Here is a 15666-nt window from a genome sequence, read left to right as displayed (position 1 = left end):
GATACAGGGAGGTTAGGGTTTCCATTAGGGTTACAGGGAGACTAGAGTTACGGTTAGGGTTACAGGGAGGTTAAAGTTCCCCTTAGGTTACAGGGAGATTAGGTTAGACTTAGCCTTATGATTAGAGAAAGGCTAGTTTTTAGTCTTGGGGTTACAGAGAGGTTGGGGTTAGCTTTAGGGTTATGGGTTAATCTGGGTTACAGGCAGGTTAGATTTCCCTTAGGGTTACAGGGAGATTAGGGTTACAGAGAGGTTATGTTTAGGGTTTCAGGGAGGTAAGGGTTACATCGAGATGAGGGTTACAGGGAGCTTAAGGTCACAGAGATATTAGGGTTACATAGAGGTTATGTTTCCCTTAGGGTTACAGGGAGGTTAGGGTTTCCATTAGGGTTACAGGGAGGTTAAGGTTACTGGGAGATTAGGGATACAGGAAGGTTAGGGTTTCCATTAGGGTTACAGGGAGGTTAGAGATTCTCATAGGGTTACAGGAAGGTTAGGGTTACAGGGAAATTAGGGTTACAGAGAGGTTAGGGTTAAAGAAAGATTAGGGTTTCCAGGAGGGTGACACAGAGATTATTGATCTATTTATTTGACTGGTTTTTACTCTAAGAATATTCCACTTATATTATACCGACCCCGATAGCACAGTTGGTCGAGCGGTAGATCCAGGGTCAATCTTAGATCGAGTCATACCTAAGACCTTAAAAGAGGAACTTGTAACTTCCTCGACTGGCTATCAGCATAAAGGGGAGAGTGCAACGACTGATTGACCCGTATCAGTATAGTGGCTCGGGCGGGACAGCTTACTTGCGTTCGGTAAGGTGTCTCAGTAAAGCAGCACTAGATAAAAGAGTTGTGAAAATCCCTCCTGCAACAAGAAGGCACATTACATGCACTCTAAGCATTCCTTCGTCGTCATATGACTGAAAAATTGTTAAGTACGACGTTAAACCCCAAGCACTCACTCACTCACTATATGGCGCCCGCCAGCATTATGGTGGGAAGAAACCGGGCAAAACCGTGGGGAAACCCACGACCATCCACAGGTTTCCAGTTAACTTATAGATATAGGGCTAGCTTCAGTTTACAGATATTGAGTTGTTGTCTGCGGTTAGGCTTATATGGTCACAAGGAGGTTTGAGTTAACAGGAGACAGGCGGGTCAGAACGACCTGATTACAAAGGTGTTGTGTTTATTTATTTGATTGGTATGTAATGATGTCAAGGATTTTTCACTTATACCACGACCGTCGATCAGGCTTATGGCTATGCAATGTACATGTGTGCGCAGCGTAAATGACAACCCTACACCAAAATTGCGTGTGCAGCGTAAACGACAACCATACACCAGTAAACGACAACCCTACACCAGGAAATTGTGTGTGCGCAGCGTAAACGAGAACGCTACACCAGGAAATTGTGTGTGCAGCGTAAACGACTAACCTAAACCAGGAAATTTTGTGCGCAGCGTAAACGACAACCCTACACCGGAAAATTGTTTGCGCAGCGTAAACGACAACCCTACACCGGAAAATTGTGTGCGCAGCGTAAACGACAACCCTAAACCAAGAAATTATGTGTGCAGCGTAAACGACTACCCTAAACCAAGAAATTATGTGCGCAGCGTAAACGACTAACCCTACCCCAGAAAATTGTGTGCGCAGCGTAAACGACTAACCCTACACCAGGAAATTGTGTGCGCAACGTAAACGACAACTCTACCTCTGCCTTTTGAGCAGATGACATGGCGACTAAATTTTTACTTTTTATCTGACTGATTAAATCTGGAGCGCATGTCAACTTATCCAATGAAATGGGTGATCATTTTTATTCTGATGTCGTGCATTTTTCTAGTTCTACTGCATGTTCATCAATTAGTGGACTACCTGTCTACCTGTCTACCGCGTTTAAAATGGCTACGAGTCTATGTCCACACCTTCATGTGACCTGTTAGGCACAGGGTTTACATGCGACAACCACCAGGCAAAATCTGATGTGTAGTGTTCATTATGCAAATTGAAAATCTTTATATTCATGTATTCTCTGGTTTTCATGAAATTGTAGCCTATGTATTTTTTTTTTTGTTCCATCTAAGTGGTTGTATTAATTACTGACAATTTTCACCCGGTTTCTTCCCACCATAATGCTGGCCGAATAAGTGAAATATTCTTGAGTATGGTGTAAAACACCAATCAAATAAATAAGAAAATATGACTGACAATTTAACACAATACATGCTGAAGTGATTTTCTGTCAACGAGGCGAGATATACGGTCGTGTAAGTAACCATGTGATGGAGAGTTTTAAGATGTAGACCGAGCCGTGGGTGTGTACAATCGAGGGTAATGGGCTTATACTGGGTACACAGCTTAAACTTATTGCATTGTACGGCGCCTGGTCAGTCGACGTTTTCGTCTGTAAATAGGATCTCTCGGATATTCTGTAACGTCCGCCGGCGGAGGAACTATAGACTCCGGATTGGGTTGGTAATTCGGCTTGATGTAGACGGCGACCACTAGACCGGCATAAACATTCCTCTGTATTGAATTAGCCCGGACCTTGCTATATGCATTTCCAGTAACTCAGTATTCGGTGTCAGACACTTTCCCCTAATTGAACCCCTAAGGGAAGCAGTAGGGTGCCGACCACCTTTAGTTCCTGTACACACTGGCGAGTGATTCGGAAACGCGCCTGGCCGCGCGCCTGGTCACCTGTATTATATGCTCATTTCCATAACACTCACAAATTCAGGCGGACGGTACATGGATAGAGCGAGTCTGACGGAACGTGCTAGTAGACTGTTGGTTTCCGCGCAGATGTGCATCCGGGCTATTAACATTATCCAGGCCCAAACCACAGGTCTTAATCTGGACAATGCAAACGTTAGCGCTACATTGGTCATGAGCAGAAATTAACACCCTGTATAGATTCTACTTGGCAAGTGACATTCATCTCAGCAAGTGCGACCAAGGGAATTCTCCCATCATCCTTAGGTACCGCTAATGTGGATAATATCCGGCCAGCCACTGAATAATCCCGGAGCGATTAGGTGTCTAGATAACCAGGAAGACATACACACGGCCACAGAGACAATGCTATGTAATGACTTAGGTGGGCAGGAAGTGCATGGTGGCGAAAACGTAAAAATAAATGTAAACGTCAGATGAAAGAATGTGAAAAAATGTTCATATGATCAAATATTTTTTTCTGAATTTTCATTAAGGAGAAAAGGACATTTGAAAATAATGTTTGTATGGTGGGTGTTTGGGACCACCACTTGGTATATATCGTCTTTTCATAATAATGTCCTAAGTATGGGTTTGACCCATGTCTAATAAATCTACTGGACCTGAATTTGGTCTCTTCTCCAAACAAATATAATTTACACTCAATTTATTTGAATTTACGTTCAAAAAGATTTAATGGACATTCATCCAACATCTTCCCGTTGAACATAATTATCCAAAAGAATGTCCCAAATAACCACCAAACTCGTATCATTTTAGATGTCCTTTTTCACGCAAAATGGAAAAAAATATTTAAGACTATATTTACAAATAACTGTTCACACCAATCCATCTGAAGTTTGCATCGCTTTTATGTTTTCTACTCATTTAAAATACACGAAAGATACTTATATCACATATTACCAATTTACATTATCTGTAACCACTAATATACTTTGTCTGCCACCGTCCTAAAAGTCGTCCTGCCTGTCCGTCGGTCTGTGGGTCAAAATTATGACACTGTAACTTTTAACGCGGGTCATCACCTTAACGTGGGACCTGAGCGTAAGATGCCATGAAACTCTATACAGCTGATTTTTTGAGGCCGGAAATTTTCGCTTATGTTTTTTTTTCACCGGTTAATAATAAGTGTGGTTGAATGAGTGCGACAACCTAAAAATCGTTTCATTATAGCTTTAGAAAAACCTTTAACCACGACGTGCCATATTTCTGGCAGAGCAGTAATAAAAAAGTGTAACATAAAACTGAGGCATGGCGTCATACAACAAGGGTCCATGTATGAATGACGTCATAACTCTGGTCGTTTATTCTCGCAAAATTTCGGATTTTCCAGAACTTGAGATTTGTAATCGGATACAAATACAGACAAATCTGCCTGCGGGGGCAAATCTCAATAAATCAAAGGTAAATCAAGCTGCTGTCTGTTAGAATCGTTATCATTCAGGCCGATGTCTCGCCAAGAACACGTTAACATGGAATTCAGAGCGGGATTAAGAGCCCCGTCATCTGTAGCGGAAATGAACACCAAGGCCAAAGTCACGCGATGTTACTGCTTCTGACAAATCGGCATGTTTCGGAAAAACTCGGGTATTTCCGGTAATCGATTTTTTCCCGAGCTCGGAGTCCTGTCACTTTAGAACTATTATTTATGTACGTGAAGCATTCATTTCAGTTACAGGAAATATAAACTGTTAGAACCAAGAAGGAATCAACAGCTTTTAATCATTTCTTTGTTGTAAAGAATTCTTCACAAGAAAAGTGAGTTTAAGAATGTGTTGAGTACCAGGCCCCGAGATCACGAACCTATCATAGACTTAATTCAAAAATTGGACTCATTAAAGCTTGTATGTTCCTTTCCGCTATTTACGGAATTTTTTTTTTTTACAAGAACTACCCGGAATTTACGTATTCAAGCAATATTTTGATCCTGTTACATAAGAGATAACAAGTTTAAAGTGATTTGGAAGTTTGACTTAAGTCTAAGATATTTTCGGGATCACGGGGCCACAGCCATATACTGCTATAATTTGTGTGAATGTAGCAATATGTGTACAAAGTAGCCAATCATTTTATTTTATTCTTATTTTCAGTTCCATGCCATATTTTCAATGATGACATGCACCTTTCTGGAAAAGAAATGTGCAGAGAAAGTAAAGTAGGCCTACGTCTATAAACATAGTTTCGAAGCCCCTCGGGGCGTAGGTTATTTACATTTTAACAAAGAGATCTTAGTGGGAATAACACTTTATATGGAAGCACCCAAACTTAGGATACATGTATCTGGTATTTAGAGTTATTGAAATGCGTGGACATTCAATATTAACCTGTGATGAATAGTGAGAACGTCGCGCATCGGGAAGTCAAGTGTCAATAGCCAATACCACATATAGCAGGGTGATTCTTCGTCATTTAGCAGCGTTGATGAACTGCTGGAATTTCCGTGGAGCTTTCGTTAAGATATTAAAGACTACGAGCTATCGATTATTTCTTTACCGTGCGAAAACTACGCCTTATCATGTTCGATCTGTGAGTTACGTGTCAGTCAGACTGCACGATTACATCGTGGTAACACGCCAACAATTCCCAGTTGTGTTTCTGTAATTGTCTGTGTGCAATCCATCGACCCTCCAATCCTGAATGCCATCATGCTAACACTTATAGCGGTATCCCGCTTTCAGATATGAGATCATAATTTGTCGTCTGCTTTTTTGTAACAATGTATATAGTTGGCAAAATGCCAGAGCTGACAATGAAACGTAATTATTAGCGATACAGGACTGGGGTTCGGTATAAGATTTGATTGAACTGTTCCAATAATTTCGAGATATTGGGTAATGACCTAGCCTTCATGTCAGTGTTGATATATAGGATGTGCCTTAATAATATAGAGAATGAAATAGAATTCATGTTTGAACTCCATGCGCAAAGTTTTCTAACCTAGTTTCATGGTTTTTTTTATATGCATTAACACACAACGAACAACTGTACATATGGCATATGTGTACTCCTGAGTGCCTATTTCTACTTTCTTCCCCTTACATTTCTATCCCTTTGAATCCCCCAGCGTTAAAGAAACGCTTCCAAGCTTTTGATTTAACTAACATCAAAATCCTAAGAACTCTGTAAATTATCTTAAGGTGAATGCTGAACATACAAGTAGAAAAAACAATTAACGTATAGACTTTTAGGGAAAGACAGTGCACAGAATTATTCAAAATATAGATCTATAGGTATTCTTACCCAGTACATCATCGAGAGGTTATGGCGCTACAGTTAAAACGTAACGTGGACTAGATATTTACGATTTTCTGTGTGGTCATCCGTAACTCGTACATAACTCTTATCGTGATCTATATGTCAGATGGAAGACTGTTTTAGTAGATTTTTTCAGCCAGGTAAAATGTACTTGAAACTTTAGATTCTACAGTGGCATTTTCTGACCACATCTCTCATCAGGTCACATAAACTGCTAGTTTTCATCATTCAAAGTACATTTTCGTGTAGATCTATGAACGTATTTGCCTAATAGGACTTGGGATTAAGGGCTTTGACCCAGGAGTCTCTCGCCAATGCTGTCGTTGTGAGCCAAGTCCAACTCATGCTGGCTTCCTCTCCGATCGCACGTGGTAAGGTCTTCAGCAACCTGCGGATGGTCGTAGGTTTCCTCCGGACTCTGCCCAGTTTCCTCCCACCATGATGCTGGCTGCCGTTGTATAAGTGAAATATTCTTGAGTACGGCGTAAAACGCCAATCAAATAAATAAATAAATAAACAAACTATTTCAAGCAAACATATCGAGGTAACGTGGTGTATAAAACGTTTTACTCGGTTTGAAATATTATAAGAAAGATAAACATAACATTTTTAGGGGAAAGTGTTTAATGACCTTTCATATGAGGTATACTTCATTTAAGTATTTCTTTGCCTTGAATAATGCCAGTATAATATTAATAATATACTATTGCATTCAGGTCCAAACCAAGTTCATGTTTACTTATTGCTCAGATCATATGACGTATAATGAATAACAGGAGCCTATCCTTTATCTCCCTTTTGGGAGAAGCTGTGTCTTTTCCAGTAACCATCTTGATACAATTTGTACTCGATGGATGGATCATTGTTCATATGGTAAACCGGGGTATTGTATACTAACTTTGCATATACACTCACTAAATGTAACCAACAGAGAAACAGATGGTGTTCATTGTCCATGATGTTTCCTCTAGCCAAAGAAAACGTTCATAGCTTGTCGCAGTTCTAACTTAATATTTTCGCTATGGTGTATTTCCATGGGTTTGTGGCTAGCTGGCGTATCATTCCACAGCTTGACGCCGTTAGGTCAGCTTTTATCCCACCAAGCTGACGATGGTTCCCGTTGGCACTCATATTGGCACCCATGAACTTGGCCAGCCTCCATATCAGCCCCGTACAGATACGATATCGGTGTTATTCTGGACTCTCCTCTTCCAGCTCTGTGTCGCCTTCAAGGTGTTACAGAGAGGTCTACATTCGGGCAATGAGCTCTAACATCCACCAACGCAGCAGTTTCGATTAGGCGACCTGCCAAAGTCAATAGAAACTGTTTACTGCAATTTGTGGCGTGTAACATAAAACTGGTTACGCGCAAGGTGGAGATTAGCTTAGTTTAATGAAAGTGGTGAGAGCCGATTCATCAACTGACATTGAGGCTGCTGGTTCGAAACTCGAAGTGGGCTCAACCAGTTCTTCTGATAGTGTAACTTCAAATAAAAATACTTCGTTTATGTTTAAAATTTGGTCGTAACTACTTATGACCTTTCCATGCTTGTTCTGAACACAATAGCAATAATTGTCCCGTACACATGCTATGGGAAAAACTACCATATCATGCCAAAAGTCGGTGGTTTACACCGAGAATTCCAATTTCCTCCCCTTTCATCAGGGGAGGAAATTCTCCGGGCTGTAACAGGGTTCATCGTCTCACGCTTACATTTTCGAGGTTATCAAGGTTGAGGATAAACATTACCTGCATGATTTGAAAACATTTGAGTAAGTCTCATAGAATTTATTATATAACAACTTGACATGGAATTTAGCACCAGTAAGGTTGCAGATGAAAACGATGATTTTCAGCTTAATGGCGGAGAGAAAATTCTGTACAAATTTTCAACACTATGGTTCATTGCCAATATAACTGGTGTAAAAACCTAAAAGATAACAAACAGTAATACATTCTGACAATAAATAGGTGCACAAGATACACAAGTACAAGGAGGAAATGTCTAAAGCTGAAGCCTGACATTTGTGGTGAGTTTTATGGCATACAAATGAAACATTCATGATAAATTTGCAGGATAAAGACATCATTTTAGAGCCACCTGTCAACCTGATGAATCCGTTCTATTTTAGAAGACCTGTTTTCTATTAATACTGTGGTGCCCAACCGCGGGCCTACACCACCTCGAGAAAAAACTCCACAACTTCTAGCCGAGAATCGGTATGAGAGCGACAGTCTGACGCATACATTACTGTGATACCCGGCATCAGTGGTAGGCTGCTGTACCAGAGCGGTATCCCTCTCATGGCTGATTTTCTTCAGACAGTTTCTCTATTTGCCACACTTTTTGATGCATCGAATATTTATATATGAATGACAATGGAATAATGTCTTGTCCACCACTTTATCCAGGAATTTGCTTCCTTTATTCACACATCAACGCACAGCTGATGTGGCCTGGAACTCGGTATAGTCATTCGTTGACAGTGCGGATGAAAGCTTTGCCGAGAATAACCACAGGTGCTGAGAGAACGGGATTACTGAAAGCCTTTGAGACTGTTCCAAGCCTTCTTCTTTCCATCATAATCCTCTCGAGGCAAGCTCGTTTGCCAAATGTTTCACTATCCATGATGTAGCTGTAAATACTGTTCTTATGTTTTAAATTACATAATGCCTCTTAATAAAAAAAATGCTATGGTGGTACTGATTGTTTCTCGTATATATCTGTGTTCATCATTTTATGCGTTCTATCACTGCATTCAAATGTAGATTAACACCTTTGTTTGCCGCTTCAGATGTAAAGAATAAGCTTTACATAAGAGCTTTAGTCTTATACTGAAATAGTACACTTGCACAGAATGTTGTAATATGTAGAATTCCAGACTATAGTTCAGACGTGGCAGAGTGGTCAGCGTGTTCGTGCAGCATAATGACTCGGGAGACTCTCAGCAATGTGGACGCTGTGAGGTAAAGTCCAGAATGTGTTGGCCCCCTCTCTGGTCGTTCGTGGAAAAGGGTCAGCAGCCTGCAAATGGACGTGGGTTTCCTTAGGGCTCTGTCCTGTTTCCTTTCACAATAATACTGGCCGCCGTCGTATAACTGAATTTTCTTGAGTTCACCGTAAATAACCAGTCAAATGAACATAGCTCAGAGGTCCCATGTTTATGCGCGCCTTTGCTGAAGTAATCAGTGTGACTTGCATATAATCTCCTGTAAAACCAGTAGACCAGTTCATCCTGTGTCACTTGAACCACATCAGTCTCGCTCTGGTCGACAAATCACCGATGAATCACTGTACACTCCAGCGATAAGCAGCTATTAATTACACCCTGAATGTACTAGGCCATTGATTTGATCAGCAACGCTTTATATCAATTTCCCTAACAAGTATTGATGAGTCTCTCCAAAACAATTTACGATTACGGACATAGATTCCTCTAGAGGTTAATTCTGATTTCCACCCGGAATCGTTTTGCGGCTCGCAAGTTGATTGGCGTGGTCAATGTGGCCGAAATGACACAACTCACGATGATAAATCGGGCATGGCGGACTCCGAAGTGTGCTTTATGCTCAACTCTTTAGCGCTGCTGGACACTGGCCGTGATGTCACACTGACACACCTAATCTTGTTTACTGAATTTGGACAGGCAAGAATTAAATACAATTTTTTTGCCTGGGGCGACCTAGATCACCAAGCGATTACAAATATTTCAGACGATTAATATAATATTGTTTGCCAAGCGACGCACATTCATGGATGACCACATTTAGAATACCAGAAGTTCATAGGATACTTCGAGTAAACTTTGACCAATCTGAGCGGATTTGAGCAATGGTCTTGTTATAGGTATGTGAGAGTTTGCGAGAGTTGCCGCCGCCCTTCGGGAACATATTGGAAGCTTTTGTTTCTTTCATGTTCTGGGACTTCGAAGATAATAAATTTTGTGGAAATTGTTGAAATCTGCAGTTAAAACAGCAACCAGTGACACAGTAATATTCATCGTTTGGTACAGAAGCGCAGAAATGTAGTACTCTAGTGTTGTCCAACCGCAGTACCTTATTATCACTGAGACAGATGCATTATTTTGTTTACATAAATAAAAAAGCGACGTAACTGCCATTCAGTCCTCTAAGTCATCGGAAAATATACGGAAGAAAGGTGTAAATGTCCATATACTGTGTTACATATAACAACATCGGTTTCTGTCCACCAGTATACCTGTCCATTAAGAGTCTAACTTTAAAAAAAGTCTATTCTAAATCATATTATCTTTAGACATGCCATGGACAAGATTCGAGCAACTATCCAGGCACAAATGATCTCTATGAGTAGTGAAAGTCGCCATTAGGTACACGTAGATGCTGGTAGTATGACGATCGCGGCCTATACCAACACGATAGGTTTACAGTCTACTGCACAGTAAAAGGATAAGAAGGAGTCATGCATTCGTGTTGCGGTATTGAATCGTTTACTTTGTAGATCCGGATGAAAGTCGTGAAGTCGTGTTTGACACAAGACCGGGATGATTTTAATTACATCCAAATCTGTGCATATGTTTTTTATTTCAGGGCAGTATTCTCGAGAACTCACGTTAATTATAATGTCATTAAAGTGTACATCGAAAATAAATTAATTCACATAGAGTCATCTAATTTCAAGTGTTGTTGTTCTACTGTTCTTCATTGGGCTAAAATGCTTGGATGTGTCCCCCTCTTAGACAAACTGTTAGCGGACAGGCATGGTCACCTCACCTTAAATATGTACTAGTCAGCAATGGCTAGTCTATTCGAAAACAAAAGAACAGTAAGGGTGGTTGATGGAGGCCTTGTGCCTAGTGAAAAAAAAAGTTCACAAAGAAATGAGAGATCTGAGAGCTGCTGTATGGTACAACTTGGCACCTCAATCAAGAGCTGTCGTCATGAGACTCACACTTAAAGCACTTTTGGAGGGTGGGGGGCTTTGGTAGGCTACGTAGAGCATTTATAGATATTAATTACAAATATTTTTTTAGAAATGAATAAGCAATTGATAGATACATGTATATATATATATATATATATATATATATATATATATATATATATATATATATATATATATATATATATATATATAGATGGCATGTGGAGAATCAGAAGTTTTTGATTGCACCCAGTTTCCATTGAGGTAGATATATGCTAAAAGCACGACCTTCATAACAGTTATACGCCGTACTTACTATTCCGTGAATGTTGTGTATCTTTGATGTGTGTACACATGCAGTCTCACAGCCTCGCTCTGCCGGACCAGCTATGAAGTCACTCGATGGATAATCTACTCTCTGACGTTTATCAGCGCGGTAAATTTTCATATTTCTGACATCAGCTGAGAGCTGAACGTGCCAGATCAGGGTCAGTTTTGACACACGGCCCTGTAAGCGCCCACCGCTTCTCTCTCTGCATCTATGACTGGGTGAAAAAGGCCTTATTCCCTGGCGATAGACTACATGTATGTTACAGTTTCCCTCGACCTCTGCCTTTGTACGAGTGAAACAGTGTTGCTTACGGCGCAATAAACACCAAATACAGCTGGATTGAGGCATCTTGTGTGAGCAGATGATTATGTCTATATGAAGGAAAGAAAATGTGGATTACATTCAGCATGAGTCTTAAGTGCATTAGACAGGTGCCTTTGTAATCCAGGAGACGGTAAAACGACCAAGTCATCATCACAAGGAGAATGGCTATAACAGAAGCCAGTAACGTTCCAGGGTGTCATTTATCCTGAGGTTTATTTCAGGTATATTAGACCTTACTCTATGATATATTTAAGGCATACTGATGCCTTATTTATGGGACCTATAAGCAGTATGATGCCACAGTTCTAGTTTGGAAGGCCGGGTTTCTATAAATACGCCGGTGTCCAGCTGCTTGCATACCAAAAGGAGAAAATCTCTTCAGCTATGAGCGGCGCTATGACGTAGGTCTACCCAGACAGGTGGCATTATCGATGATAGATGCACTTAGACCGCTTCGTTCTCAAGGCAATGTTTCTGCTCTTTACTGTATAGATTTAGCTCATTTCATAAGAGTCGGTTATTTATACCCCTCCTGAAATAAGGGCACTAGGTTCTCTGTTATCCTCTCACAGACTCGTATGATGAGAAATAGACTTGCTTCACCGGTTAACGTAGGAATCACAGATGTTATGCAGCCGCAAGCTGATCCAGAGTAAACTCCCTGGTTAAAAGCTTTTACTTGAATAAACACAGGTGGTTAAAGAGGTCTTCTGTGGGAGTCAACAAAACAAACTCCAGAAAACTCTCCACTCTACAATTTAAATTGACGTGACGATTTTTTCTTTACATAATCACCATTTTCCTTTGTACCCCATACAGGAAAAAGAAATTAACAACGACTGCATCGAAATATTTTTTACATAAAATAATTATGGTATTTGCAATCACAACAATCGCATATGACAATCGATATAAAAGGGATCAAATTCCCGATGTTGGTAAGTAAGGGAGCAGTCGTTGTGTTGAGTGGGATTTTCCCTCTGGGCCTGGTATCCCTTAACGCTCCGCGTAAATGATATGGAATGAGCCCATATACTCCAAAAAGGAAACAATGAACTTAAGATGTCAGCGGAAAGATTGAAATTGGAGCCATATGATTGACCACAACTGATGTTTTAACTGAATTATTGTTAATTATTATTCAAAAGGTTCTCATAAGTATATATAAGTTTGTTAATAAAAACCTTTTCATTACCAGAATTGAACTCACATTCGACTATCGATTGAAAGAGACATTCATATACCAGCCTTCCACCATAGTGGACGTTCTATGTCATGCAAGTCCAATTTTCAAACAAACATTCAACACAAACCATCACATAGGAAATGTATATATTAAATGACATGTCAAGAGTGACTCATAAGTATACAAAGCAGGAGTGATCTTCAGGCTCCTCTTATGGCGATTAAAATGGTTTTGCCTTCTAAGAAACCCAAATTTCGTCATGGTCATCACATTCTTTTTATTTTGCTTTCTTAGTATTAATGAGAAAACATATCATTAATATTTCAGCTATACTTGCCACAGGATATTTCCGATTTCAGTGGTAATTTGGAGACGAGATGTGGCGCGTCTACAAAGTGTAACAAACGTCATCAGTAAGCAGCAAGATGTTGATATGTTGAGGGTACTTGTTAACATGACGAAGGCGCTGCCCAGCGTAGCATCTAACGTTTATCCTCTGGTCTCTTACAATTTATTGTACAGATTAATTTCCACTTCATTCGAAATTTGTCATCGGTTCGTTGATATATGGCCGCCGTTGGTCTGGCGATTTCTGCCACAAAATGTTTATAAAAAGAGGTGTTGAAAAGGTGGGAATTATCATATGCTCGTGGATATATGGACGTCACTGGCCTGTCGATTTCTGTGAAAACTGTTCGTGAAAAGAGTAGTCGTCATCCTAACTTGATACATAATGGGCAGTCAGTCAAAAAATGATGAAAGCCACCCTGCTTATAAAAATGTAGGCGTATTCATACTCCTGTTTTACCCGTCACCGTGTAATGGACATTTAGTGGATCAAGATAGCAGACACCAACACGAAATTGCAGTCAGTGAAATAGCTAGCTATGTTATAGCCAACCTCACGGCGTTATTTTGACAAATTAAGTACGAATTTTTGTTTAACGGATGTGTTAACAGTCACGTCGACGGTTAAGATAACTCATTATCGGTCGCTGGAAGTAACCTGGAAGGCAGCGACAAAGCTGACATAATAATAAAACACATCAAAGTTTTGTAACGTTGTTGTTTTGTAGCATTTTGTGAAAATCAAATATAAACACGCAGAGAAGATATTGGCAAACTTCACATGAATTCAACCTGTTTTATGAAATATCATAATCGACAGATGAAGTATAATTTTTAACTTCTGGAAATAGAAAAGTTTTAATAAAAATGTACTTCATTTAAAAATTCTCATACCACATGTACTTGAGTTATATTGCTGTCAATGTCGACCTTCGATATACTCTTGTGATAGAAGAAAAAAATGTGAATAAAATTTGCCAATTTTATAGGGATAGACTCGTAGAAATTTGTTGTAATGTTATTTTCTCGAGAAACTTGGATGAGAAAATTGTTAATTATGGAGATTGTCGTAAACTGCACAAAAAAGGAAAATTTATACTCACCGTAAGCATGATGAGTGGGAATGTCATATACAGAAACTGAAGCTTGATGCACAGCAGGGAGTTTTAGCAGTTATATTGGAGATTTTGTGAGCACGACCCGAACAACTGACACAATTGGGAGGTAGGAAATGAGATAGTGTCAGTGTGGCAGGCATCTATTCAAGGCCTTTAGAGAATCATCACAGTGGCGGATGTGTTTTTCCGGCTCATCTCTAACAATCCCACTTATTGTTATGGGGACTGGTTAAAGCCCGATGGAGTGGCTAAGAGTTAACCATCAATTTCATCACATAGAGATTATGAGGTGGGAATATTTTGCCTCGCATCCCAGATCTAGGCTCTAGCCAGAAACAATCGCTCTGAAACTAAAAGGTCACAATTGGGCAATTTGGTCGAAATGGGTTTTCTTTTTCCCCCGTGGAGACTTTCGACTGTTGACGTCACGGCAATCACCAGTAGGCATGTTCCAGACATCTCACCTTCAGTAACCTCAAACCACAGTTAGTCATATAGAATTTCTCCAGTGCAGATACTTCCTTCTACTAAAATCATTATATTTTTATTTATAGTCCAGAATATTAGAGATAAAGTGAACTTGACTGGACCTAGGCGTCCAGAATAGACCACTGGACCTAGACGTCCAGAATAGACCCCTATACCTAGACGTCCAGAATAGACCACTGGACCTAGACGTCCAGAATAGACCACTGGACCTAGACGTCCAGAATAGACCACTGGACCTAGACGTCCAGAATAAACCACTGGACCTAGACGTCCAGAATAGACCACTGGACCTAGACGTCCAGAGATAGACAAATTGACCTAGGTCTTAACGAAAGTGAACACGACTAAACCTAGGCGTTCAGAAGTAGACTATTGGACCTAGGCGTCCAGAAATGGACAAACTGACTAGCTGCCTTGTCATACTTTCATGACCGAAAATAATTTTTCTTAAGACAATTTGACCTGGGCGTCCAGAAGTAGACAATTGCACCTAGGCTCCAGAGGTAGACAATTTGCCCTAGGCGTCCAGAAGTAAACAATTAGGCCTGTGTGTCAGGAAGTAGATAACTAAAATTTAACTAAAGTGGACAGAATATATTTATTTATTTCAATGATCTTTACGCCGTACTCAAGGATATTTCACTTAGCATTATGGTGGGAGGAAACAGGACAGAGCCCCGGGGAAACCCACGACCATCCGCAGGCCGCTGGAAGATCTTCCCACTTACGGCCGGAGAGGAAGAGGACAGAACTGGACCATTGCAATGTTATTTTTTGTTAAGACCACTGTTACATTTCCTAAAACAGCTATATGTTGGGCTATTGTCCTCTGCCTTTACTGAGGTAGGCTGCTCAACTGACATAACTCAAAAGTCTGAAACTTGATGTACGTTCCCGAAGAATTCCGGAACCATATACGCTGGCAAAATGTAGACAATGGTCATGGCAAACTTTTCCTGCCTAAA

General features: G+C 40.3%; 1 protein-coding gene across 2 annotated transcripts in view; it reads right to left on the bottom strand.

Annotated features, from left to right (window-relative positions):
• Positions 1–15666, bottom strand: part of LOC135473738 (uncharacterized) — a 65146-nt gene that overhangs the window by 24107 nt on the left and 25373 nt on the right. Inside the window, exon 2 of one of the 2 annotated variants that reach the window (XR_010444596.1) lies at positions 6619–7306. The exons of the other annotated variant lie outside the window; for it this stretch is intronic. The gene's annotated coding sequence lies outside the window, so the exon portion shown is untranslated. Of the gene's footprint in view, positions 1–6618; positions 7307–15666 lie in introns of those variants that run through there. 2 annotated transcript variants of the gene reach the window in all.

This window comes from Liolophura sinensis, chromosome 8, assembly GCF_032854445.1.
Source record: "Liolophura sinensis isolate JHLJ2023 chromosome 8, CUHK_Ljap_v2, whole genome shotgun sequence".
NCBI classification, from domain to species: domain Eukaryota; kingdom Metazoa; phylum Mollusca; class Polyplacophora; order Chitonida; family Chitonidae; genus Liolophura; species Liolophura sinensis.
Note: the sequence above shows the minus strand (reverse complement) of the source record. Positions and strands in the feature narration are given on the sequence as shown.